Source organism: Taudactylus pleione, unplaced genomic scaffold (assembly GCF_031769625.1).
Source record: "Taudactylus pleione unplaced genomic scaffold, aTauple2 ptg000554l, whole genome shotgun sequence".
Classification (NCBI taxonomy): Eukaryota; Metazoa; Chordata; class Amphibia; order Anura; family Myobatrachidae; genus Taudactylus; species Taudactylus pleione.
In genome coordinates, this window is record NW_028284956.1 from 278,317 (window position 1) to 288,532 (window position 10,216).

Sequence of the window (10,216 nt, forward strand, 5' to 3'; positions counted from 1 at the left end):
GGGAAAGAGGGCGTCTTGTGTCAGGCTGGTGGGCGTCTAAATACATACCGCGATTGCACGGCAAGACATTGTGGGCATGCTAACGTCTTGCTAGAGATCTCGGGATTTGCATACTACCTAGCGAACGGGTCTGAATCAGGCCCCTATGATTTAAAATTGAGGAACACTTGCACAGTGCGTGAATCGCAACATAAGTCACAAACAGGATAGATGCACGAGCCCACATCTGTAATGTATCATGTAATTGTCCAGTGACCGGATTCAAAGGGTCCCTGGCTGAGACAAGAGAACTGCACAGGGGATCAGGTCATTGTTTGTGTATATTTGGTACCACATAAAGAACAAACAGGATTATAATCTTGTGTTTAAAAGCTCCTGCATTCTCCGTGATGTCACACTGGACAATCCCTTGTTTGTTCAAATTATCTAATACATTTATAGGTAATAATCGTAATATGGGGAGGTGATACCTGAAAAGTGTTCAAATCACTGACTTGTCTGCTTTATTCCTGCATGTAATCCTGTATTTCTGCTGTAATCCTGTATTTTATATCCCCCTCGTCAGCTGTACGGTTATTGGTATTACTCTGTAATGATTTCATGGCCTATGGCCCTCATTCAGAGCCGCTCGTTAGCGGCAGTACGCTCGTTCCGAGCGATGTTTGCACATCTGCGCATGCGTACGCTTTTTAGTACGCATGCGCGAACCAGTCAGTGCGGCCGAAAATCGTTTGTACGCTATATAGCGAGTGCCTGCTATTTTGAGTGACAGAATGAGGCGTATGTGGGTGGTAACAGGGGAAGGTGCTTGAAAATGGGGAGTGGAGATCCGAACGCAGGCGTGCTTAAAGGTCAAAACGGGCGTTTTATGGGTGTGTATATTTAAAACAGCAGCGTCATTGACCACGTCACTGGGTTATTTTAGAGCCAGAACTGCTCGCAAATTTGTGGTAGCAAACACCAAGCACAAGAATAGCGAGCAGTTCATACGCTGGTCGATGTACTCGATTAATCTAATAAATAGCGGACATGACGTAGGATGCGTGCGGCCAGGGGGCGTTTTTAACAAATAAACGAGCGTATGTTTTGCTCGTTCGTTCAGACTTAGAGGTGTGAACAGACTGCAATGTGCGTACGGATCATTTGAATAGCCACCCCTTGTTTTTAAACGAACGACCGCAAATAGCGAACGGCTCTGAATGAGGGCCAATATTTCAAATAATAGATGTGGCTTTAAGTATTTCTATTTTAAATTCAAAGGGAGATGGATATTGAGTAGGAACAAAAGTATAATTACTACCATTATAATTTGACACCTTACATTTCTTTTTTTCGCCCCTGTTGTTTGCAGTTACCCATGCCCACTCACTATGTAATGTGTAAGAAATCTGGCCAACCTACGCTATTCAGTAAAGAAAAAGTTTCACCATTGGATTTCTATCATTCTAAAAGCCAGTCCGTATTTTATTCAGGGTTCACTCTCCCTAATGTATTCACTATCTAAGTTAGCAAAAAAAACCCCTTTTCTAAAAGTATAGTATACAACCCTAGTTGTAGTTCAACTACAAGCCTCAACCTTTCGTGAACATCTGTCTGTTGTATGTGTAGTGTTTTAAAGGACAACTTAGCCCAAAGGCAGGGCCGCAACTAGGAATGGGACTAGGGGCACGTGCCCCGCGCACCAGTTGAGGGGGCGCCGAAATGGTCGGAGATGAAAAGCAGGAGGCCCGTGATGTGATGAGTCGGAAGCATGCCGTGGTGGAGGCAGGCTTCTGAGGGTAGGCCAGGGCCGGATTGGGGGGGTTCACAGGGGGCGAGTACCCCCGGGCCTCCCTCTCAGCTGGCCTCCTGGCCGAAGCTCTTCCGACCCTTCTTTTAGCTGATGTCTGGTTCGGTTATTGTGACTGGGCCCGTGCCTGCGTCCCTGGACAGATCAGTAGGGTGAAGACATAGAGGGACCAGGATCACCTGGCACAATGATTTTTTATTTTTTCCTCGCTGCGCACATGACGTCATATGCGAGAGGAGTCTGCCACCACTGCTGCCTTAAGGAGGAGCAAGTAGAAGATCCAGGTGTTGGTGGGGGGAGGAGTTACACAAATACATGCTGCTACAGAGTTATGGGGGGAGAGACTCTCTGCTGCAGTGATATGGGAAGGGGGGGTAGAAGGCACAGGCTGCTGCAGTGATATGGGAAGGGGGGGGGTAGAAGGCACAGGCTGCTGCAGTGATATGGGAAGGGGGGTAGAAGACACATGCTGCTGCAGTGATATGGGAAGGGGGGGTAGAAGACACAGGCTGCTGCAGTGATATGGGAAGGGGGGGCTGCAGTGATATGGGAAGGGGGGTAGAAGGCACAGGCTGCTGCAGTGATATGGGAAGGGGGGGCTGCAGTGATATGGAAAGGGGGGGGTAGAAGGCACAGGCTGCTGCATGGATATGGGAAGGGGGGTAGAAGGCTCAGGCCGCTGCAGTGATATGGGAGGGGGGGTAGAAGGCTCAGGCTGCTGCAGTGATATGGGAAGGGGGGTAGAAGGCTCAGGCTGCTGCAGTGATATGGGAAGGGGGGGTAGAAGGCTCAGGCTGCTGCATGGATATGGGAAGGGGGGTAGAAGGCTCAGGCCGCTGCAGTGATATGGGAAGGGGGGGGTAGAAGGCTCAGGCTGCTGCAGTGATATGGGATGGGGGGGTAGAAGGCACAGGCTGCTGCATGGATATGGGAAGGGGGGTAGAAGACACAGCCTGCTGCAGTGATATGAGAAGGGGGGGTAGAAGGCTCAGGCTGCTTCAGTGATATGGGAAGGGGGGCTGCAGTGATATGGGAAGGGGGGTAGAAGGCACAGGCTGCTGCAGTGATATGGGAAGGGGGAGGGGTAGAAGGCACAGGCTGCTGCAGTGATATGGGAAGGGGGGGCTGCAGTGATATGGGAAGGGGGGTACAAGGCACAGGCTGCTGCAGTGATATGGGAAGGGGGGGTAGAAGGCACAGGCTGCTGCAGTGATATGGGAAGGGGGGGTAGAAGGCACTGGCTGCTGCAGTGATATGGGAAGGGGGGTAGAAGGCACAGGCTGCTGCAGTGATATGGGAAGGGGGGGGTAGAAGGCACAGGCTGCTGCAGTGATATGGGAAGGGGGGGGTAGAAGGCACAGGCTGCTGCAGTGATATGGGAAGGGGGGGTAGAAGGCACAGGCTGCTGCAGTGATATGGGAAGGGGGGGTAGAAGGCACAGGCTGCTGCAGTGATATGGGAAGGGGGGGGTAGAAGACACAGCCTGCTGCAGTGATATGGGAAGGGTGGGGGTAGAAGGCACAGGCTGCTGCAGTGATATGGTAAGGGGGGGTGCAGTGATGTGGGATGGAGGGGTAGAAGGCACAGGCTGCTGCAGTGATATGGGAAGGGGGGCTAGAAGGCCCAGGCTGCTGCAGTGATATGGGAAGGGGGGCTAGAAGGCCCAGGCTGCTGCAGTGATATGGGAAGGGGGGGTAGAAGGCACAGGCTGCTGCAGTGATATGGGAAGGGGGGGGGTGCAGTGATGTGGGAAGGGGGGTAGAAGGCACAGGCTGCTGCAGTGATATGGGAAGGGGGGGTAGAAGGCTCAGGCTTCTGCAGTGATATGGGAAGGGGGGGGTGCAGTGATATGGGAAGGGGGGGGTTGAAGGCCCAGGCTGCTGCAGTGATATGGGAAGGGGGGGTAGAAGGCACAGGCTGCTGCAGTGATATGGGAAGGGGGGTAGAAGACACAGGCTGCTGCAGTGATATGGGAAGGGGGGGTAGAAGGCACAGGTTGCTGCAGTGATATGGGAAGGGGGGGGGGTAGAAGGCACAGGCTGCTGCAGTGATATGGGAAAGGGGGTAGAAGACACAGGCTGCTGGAGTGATATGGGAAGGGGGGGTAGAAGGCACAGGCTGCTGCAGAGATGTGGGAAGGGGGGGGAATAGAAGACAGGCTGCTGTAAATTACTGCCTTGCCCCAGGTGACAAAATTCTCAGTTTCGCCCCTGGCTAAGGTGAAATTTTCTTATACGAAACACTTAGTTCGCTGATTTTACTTTTTTTTCCCCCTAGAATCCACTAATGCAGGTTTGCCTTGAAAAATCCCCTTTATAACGTGGTTTTAGAAGATCACAGTTAAAATCTTACACAACGCCTGCATATAAAAGGAATCTTTCCTGGACAGTCTCTTCTTAAACAATATAATGATCACTAGTGGCCACTAGATGGCAGCATACAACAGCTAGATTATGAACATGGGCCTGAGGGTGAAACTCTCAGATGAGAGTGAAGGAGCTGTTTCCATTTATGACTTACAGTACAGTATAAAAGGTTTAACTTAAAAGACTTTTGTCACAGTTTTATCATAGCATTGAAGTAGATCTATTATTAAAGAGACATATTGAGGTTTATTGCAATTTGACTTAAGATTCAGTATTTTTCTTTTCTACTTCAGGGTCCATAGGGTATCCACAGGATACCTTGGGGTATAGTTGTGACGTCAGTCATCGGGCACCATACAGTTAAGCTTTCAGCCTCCCAGGATGCACTAGGGTCCCCCTCCTATACCCCGCCCCCGAGCCAAGGCACCTCAGTTTAGTTTGGTGCCCGGCCAGAGTCGGGTGCACCTGTCGGAGTGGGGGCTAAGAAGAGCCCCTGAAGTTTTCCTGCATGCAGCTGTGGCTGCACATCTGGATGTACAGCATGGACAGTCAGTCCTGACGTCCATGCTGTCTTCCCTACACCCCCGCCGGTACCAGAACGCCGGTACCGATCCGGGGATGCTGGTGAGCATCTGGGGTCACAGCTAGCGGTGACCCCAGATGTTCCGGACCATGGCCGGAATCAAGGGGGACAGCAAGGTAAGCAGCGGGGTCCTGCGGTGGGTCCCCGCTGTTACATGGTCCAGAGTCCCCAGGCAGGGGGCTCCCTGGGGACTGGCTGCAGCGTGGAGCCAGGTAAGAACCTGCGCTTCCACTGCCCCCCTGGGACAGCGGACCGCAGCAGAGCGGTAGCGCTGCGGCGTCCCGGGGGTTAAATGCATGCCAGGGGAGCGCGGCCTATTACGGTTACAGCACCGGTACAGGAGCCGCCCTGGGCTTGTTTCGTTCAGGCGCTTACAACCTTAGTGGGCCAGTTAGCTCCGCAGCCCGCGTTTACGCAGATGGGTTTGTCCCAGCAGTCAGTGGTGTCGTCACCCATGCAGGGTTTCCCAAGACAATTGGTGGTACCCCGCAGTCTCCCTATTTCCCCTCTCCCGGTTTCTCAGGAGCCGGCGTGGGTTAACTCCCTGACGAGTTCTGTACAGCACTTGTCGGATGTGTTGCAGGGGGAGGCTGTGATGCGGCCACATAAACGGCCGGTGGCGTCTCTGTCGGCTCCTTATGAGGATGACGAAGGGACGTCTGATGATGGGGAGATTCTGGATCCTTACGATCAGGAACCTCTCCATACTAAGGATGCTGACGCTAGGTCCAAGGTGTATATTCCTGGACTTATTCGGGCAGTCCGCACAGCCTTGGTGATTGAGGACGAAGTTCCCCCAGCTGCTAAATCCAAGTATGCCTTTTTTAAGGATGTGAAGGGTGACGCCACAGTCTTTCCTCTTTCGGGTCAGTTAATGGACCATTTAGAGGAGGCGTGGAAACAGCCTGGCAAGCGATACCAGCCGCAGAGGCGCCTGGCAGTGGCTTATCCGTTCGCGGATAATTATTTTGCTAAGTGGGAATCCCCTCCACAGGTGGATTCTCATGTGACACGTCTTGTCCATAGTGCCACATTGCCGATGCCATCCATGTCCTCCCTTAAGGATGCCACGGACCGCAAGGTGGAGATCTGCCTGAAGTCCGCTTATTCCCTTGCGGGGGGAGGGGGCAGCGCGGCCGGCTATGGCCATTTGCTTGGTTGCCAGAGCGATGGAGCGCTGGGCGGATTCATTGGAGGCCTCCTTTGATTCCGACTGTCTGGCCAAACAAACTGAGTTGATTGGTAATCTCCGTGATTCGGCCACTTATATCAACGAGGCGCCTTAGACATTAGTACACTGGTGTCTCGAATTTCTTCAGCAGCAGTAGCTGCTCGTCGCACCTTGTGGTTGCGATCCTGGAAGGCGGACGCTGACTCCAAAAAGGGTTTGGAGGCGTTGCCCTTTAACGGAGAAGTTCTCTTCGGTCCAGATCTGGACAAGATTGTGGCCACGCTGGCGGCAGCCAAATCGGCATGTCTCCCGTCGGCCGCGGTTCCTTCTAGTTCAGGACCATCGTCCTTTCGGTCTTTTATAGGGCCCAGGGCAGGCCCAAACCACAGTCTTTTCCCCGACAGGCTGGTCCCAAGAAATCGGCCAAGCCCCGGAAGCAGGCATGGAGTACCAGACGTCCGGCCCCTAAGCCTGATGACAAGCCTGCCGTTGGGGGATCCCAAAGTGGGAGGCCACCTGCTGCAGTTCGCCCGGTGTTGATCGGTCACCACGACAGACACTTGGGTTCTCGAGGTGGTCTCCCACGGGTACGCCCTCTCTTTCCGGCACAGACCCCCGGCTCGATTCTTCACCACGGGTCTACCATCAGACCGGAACAAGGCCACGGAGCTGCGGAAGGTCTTGCACACTATGCTCCAGGCTGGAGTTATAGTGCCTGTTCCATTCTCCCAGAGGGGCCAGGGTTTCTATTCCAATCTTTTTTTGGTGAAGAAACCCAATGGGTCATATCGTCCGATTCTCAACCTCAAAGCTCTCAACAAGTCTTTGCAGGTGCCGAAGTTTCGGATGGAGACCCTACGGTCCATCATTCTGGCGCTGGAACCTGGGGACTACATGGTGTCATTGGACATACAGGACGCTTACCTGCATGTCCCTATTCTTTTGCGCCATCAACAGTTTCTCAGGTTTGCAATCCGCAGCGACCACTTTCAGTTTCAGGCGTTACCTTTTGGCCTGGCAACAGCACCGCGGGTGTTCACCAAGGTGATGGCGGTCATGGCGGCTTCTCTGCGGCTGCAGGGAGTCCGCATGTTGCCGTACTTGGACGACCTTTTATTAGTGGCAGGATCTCCGGAGCTCCTTCTGCGCCACTTGGACCTGACCATTGCGCTACTGCAACGGCACGACTGGTTAATAGACTGGCAGAAGTCCACTCTAATCCCGTCTCAGCGGATTCTGCACCTCGGAGCCTTATTGGACTCAGGTCAGCAAAGGATCTTTGTGACGGAGGAAAAGATCTCTGCTTTACAGTCGAGGGTGCGCAGTTGTCTGCACAGCCGCCGGGTGTCTCTACACTCGGCGATGAGGTTACTGGGCTCCATGGTGTCGGTGTTCGACATGGTGGAATATGCCCAGTTTCACTCCAGACCTCTGCAGCACCTGATCCTGTCCAAGTGGAACGGGCTGCCTCAGTCTCTGAAGTCCCAGACGATAGTGCTCACCCCGGAGGTTCGCCTGTCCCTTGCCTGGTGGTTGCAGACAACCCATCTCAGCAAGGGACGTCCGTTCTGGGTACCAAATTGGGTCCTGTTGACAACGGACGCCAGTCTTCGGGGCTGGGGAGCAGTTTCGGGTCCACACTTGATCCAGGGCAGGTGGACGCCGACAGAAGCGGAGCTTCCAATAAATATCTTGGAACTCCGTGCGGTCTTCAATGCTCTCCAGCAGGCACATCGGGTTCTCCAGGGTCGCCCGGTGCAGGTCCAGTCGGACAACGCTACCACCGTGGCCTACATAAACAGGCAAGGAGGAACCCGAAGTCGGGCGGCTCTCGTAGAGGTGTCTTGGATCCTGGTATGGGCGGAGCGCAATCTTCCGACCATATCAGCGGTCTTCATCCCGGGAGTGCTAAATTGGGAGGCGGACTTTCTAAGTCGCCAGGACGTTCATCCGGGGGAATGGTCCCTGCACCCGGACTTTTTTCAACTGCTGGTGGACAGGTGGGGTCTTCCAGAGATCGACCTCATGGCGTCCCGGCACAACAACAAGTTGCCGGTGTACGGGTCTCGCACAAGAGACGAAGAGGCGTCTCTGGTGGATGCTCTGTCCGTCCGGTGGACGTTCCGGTTCGCATACCTGTTTCCTCCGGTTTCCCTTCTTCCACGGGTAATCCGGAAATTCAAACAGGAAGGAGGGACGCTCCTGTTGATTGCTCCCGCGTGGCCCAGACGGCACTGGTTCTCAGACCTTCAGGGTCTGTCCGTGGACAGTCCTCTGCGGTTACCGCTACGACCGGACCTTCTGTCGCAGGGTCCTTGTCTTCACCCGGACCTGGCTCGGCTGTCTTTGACGGCGTGGCTGTTGAGACAGCCATGTTGAGGTCCAGGGGGTTTTCCAGCTCTGTGGTGCGTACCATGTTGCGAGCTCGGAAACCGTCGTCCGCGAGGATATACCATCGCGTGTGGCATACGTTCTTCCAATGGTGTCGACCAAGAGGTTATGCACCGCGGGAGTTTCGTCTGTCTAGGATACTTGCCTTCCTACAAGCGGGATTAGATCATGGGCTTCGCCTTGCTTCTTTGAAGGTACAGGTTTCGGCCCTATCTGTCTGGTTTCACCGTAGGATTGCTACAATCCCGGATGTGCGCATCTTTATGCAAGGTGTTCTCCGCATTCAGCCGCCCTTTGTTCCACCTGTGGCGCCTTGGGATTTGGCTGTGGTCCTGAGGGCTCTCCAGGGACCGCCGTTTGAACCACTGGGCTCAGTGGATCTTAAATGGCTAACAGCTAAGACGGTTTTCTTTCTGGCCATAGCTTCGGCCAGACGTGTTTCTGATTTAGGGGCTCTCTCTTGTAGACCTCCTTTCTTGATTTTTCATGGGAACAGGGCAGTGCTCCGCACTCGGCCTGAATTTCTTCCCAAAGTTGTTTCCCAGTTTCATGTTAACGAGGAAATAGTTGTTCCGGCCTTTAACTCACCTGGTCTTTCAGTGGGTGAGGCCACTTTGGATGTTGTGCGGGCCTTAAGGACTTATGTTGACCGCACTTCTTCGTTTAAGAAGTCGGACGCCTTGTTTGTCCTCTATGGATTCCGTAAGAAGGGTTGGCCTGCTTCAAAACAAACTTTGGCAGCATGGATCCGTATGGCTATTTCTGAAGCTTATCTTCATGAAGGTCTGCCGGTTCCTCCTTCTTTGAAGGCTCATTCCACTAGGTCTGTGGGTCCTTCGTGGGCAGCTCGACGTGGTGCCTCTGCAGTCCAGATCTGCAAGGCTGCTACGTGGTCCTCTGTCCATACCTTCGTGAGGTATTACAGGTTTGACACCTCCGCCTCTCAGGATGCTTCCTTCGGGCGGCAGATTCTCCTTTCAGCACAGGAGCGTCCCCACCCTTAAAGGATACTGCTTTGGTACATCCCCAAGGTATCCTGTGGATACCCTATGGACCCTGAAATAGAAAATATGAGATATGGTAAGAACTTACCTTTGTTATCTCTATTTCTGCGAAGTCCATAGGGTTCCACAGGACTCCCGCCCTGTCGCACCTGTGCTGCAGATGGGTTTTGGTCTGGTCACCGGTTTTCCCGTCTCCCTCTGGTGAGAGTGTGATTCTTGTGTGTGTCCAGATCTTCTTTCACTCTCTTCCTTCTTCTCCTCCGGCCTATGGCTTGGTAACTAACTGAGGTGCCTTGGCTCGGGGGCGGGGTATAGGAGGGGGACCCTAGTGCATCCTGGGAGGCTGAAAGCTTAACTCTATGGTGCCCGATGACTGACGTCACACCTATACCCCAAGGTATCCTGTGGAACCCTATGGACTTCGTAGAAATAGAGATAACAAGGGTAAGTTCTTACCATATCTCATATTTTAACAATTGCATAAGAAATGATTTGCCTAAGTTTTTTTTTTTTGTTTTGTTTTATGTATTTTACTTTGCAAGGGACTAGTGAATATAGGCCCTCAGCAGGTGCGATCTGTGAGCCTGCTGTACATCTACAGTACCTGAGTTACTTTGTAGTAGTGGTGACTATTTATTTTTTTTGCTACTGCGCACGCGCAAAAAGGCACATTGCGCACGTTTGGTGATGGATCAGCGACGGACGCAGTGAGCATTTATTCGCAAAGTAAGAGACAGTCAGCATTGGGGGAGTGGCTACAAAAATGCTGGTGTGTCGGGACGGTTTTCTGGGTGTGGCCGAGTGAGCCTCTAGGAATTAGTACACAGCTGGAGAGGCCTCGTCGATTTAGGTGAGACGGACATTCTGAGACGGCATAGGGTTGCTCAGATGTTCAATGTGCGAGCGATGTTC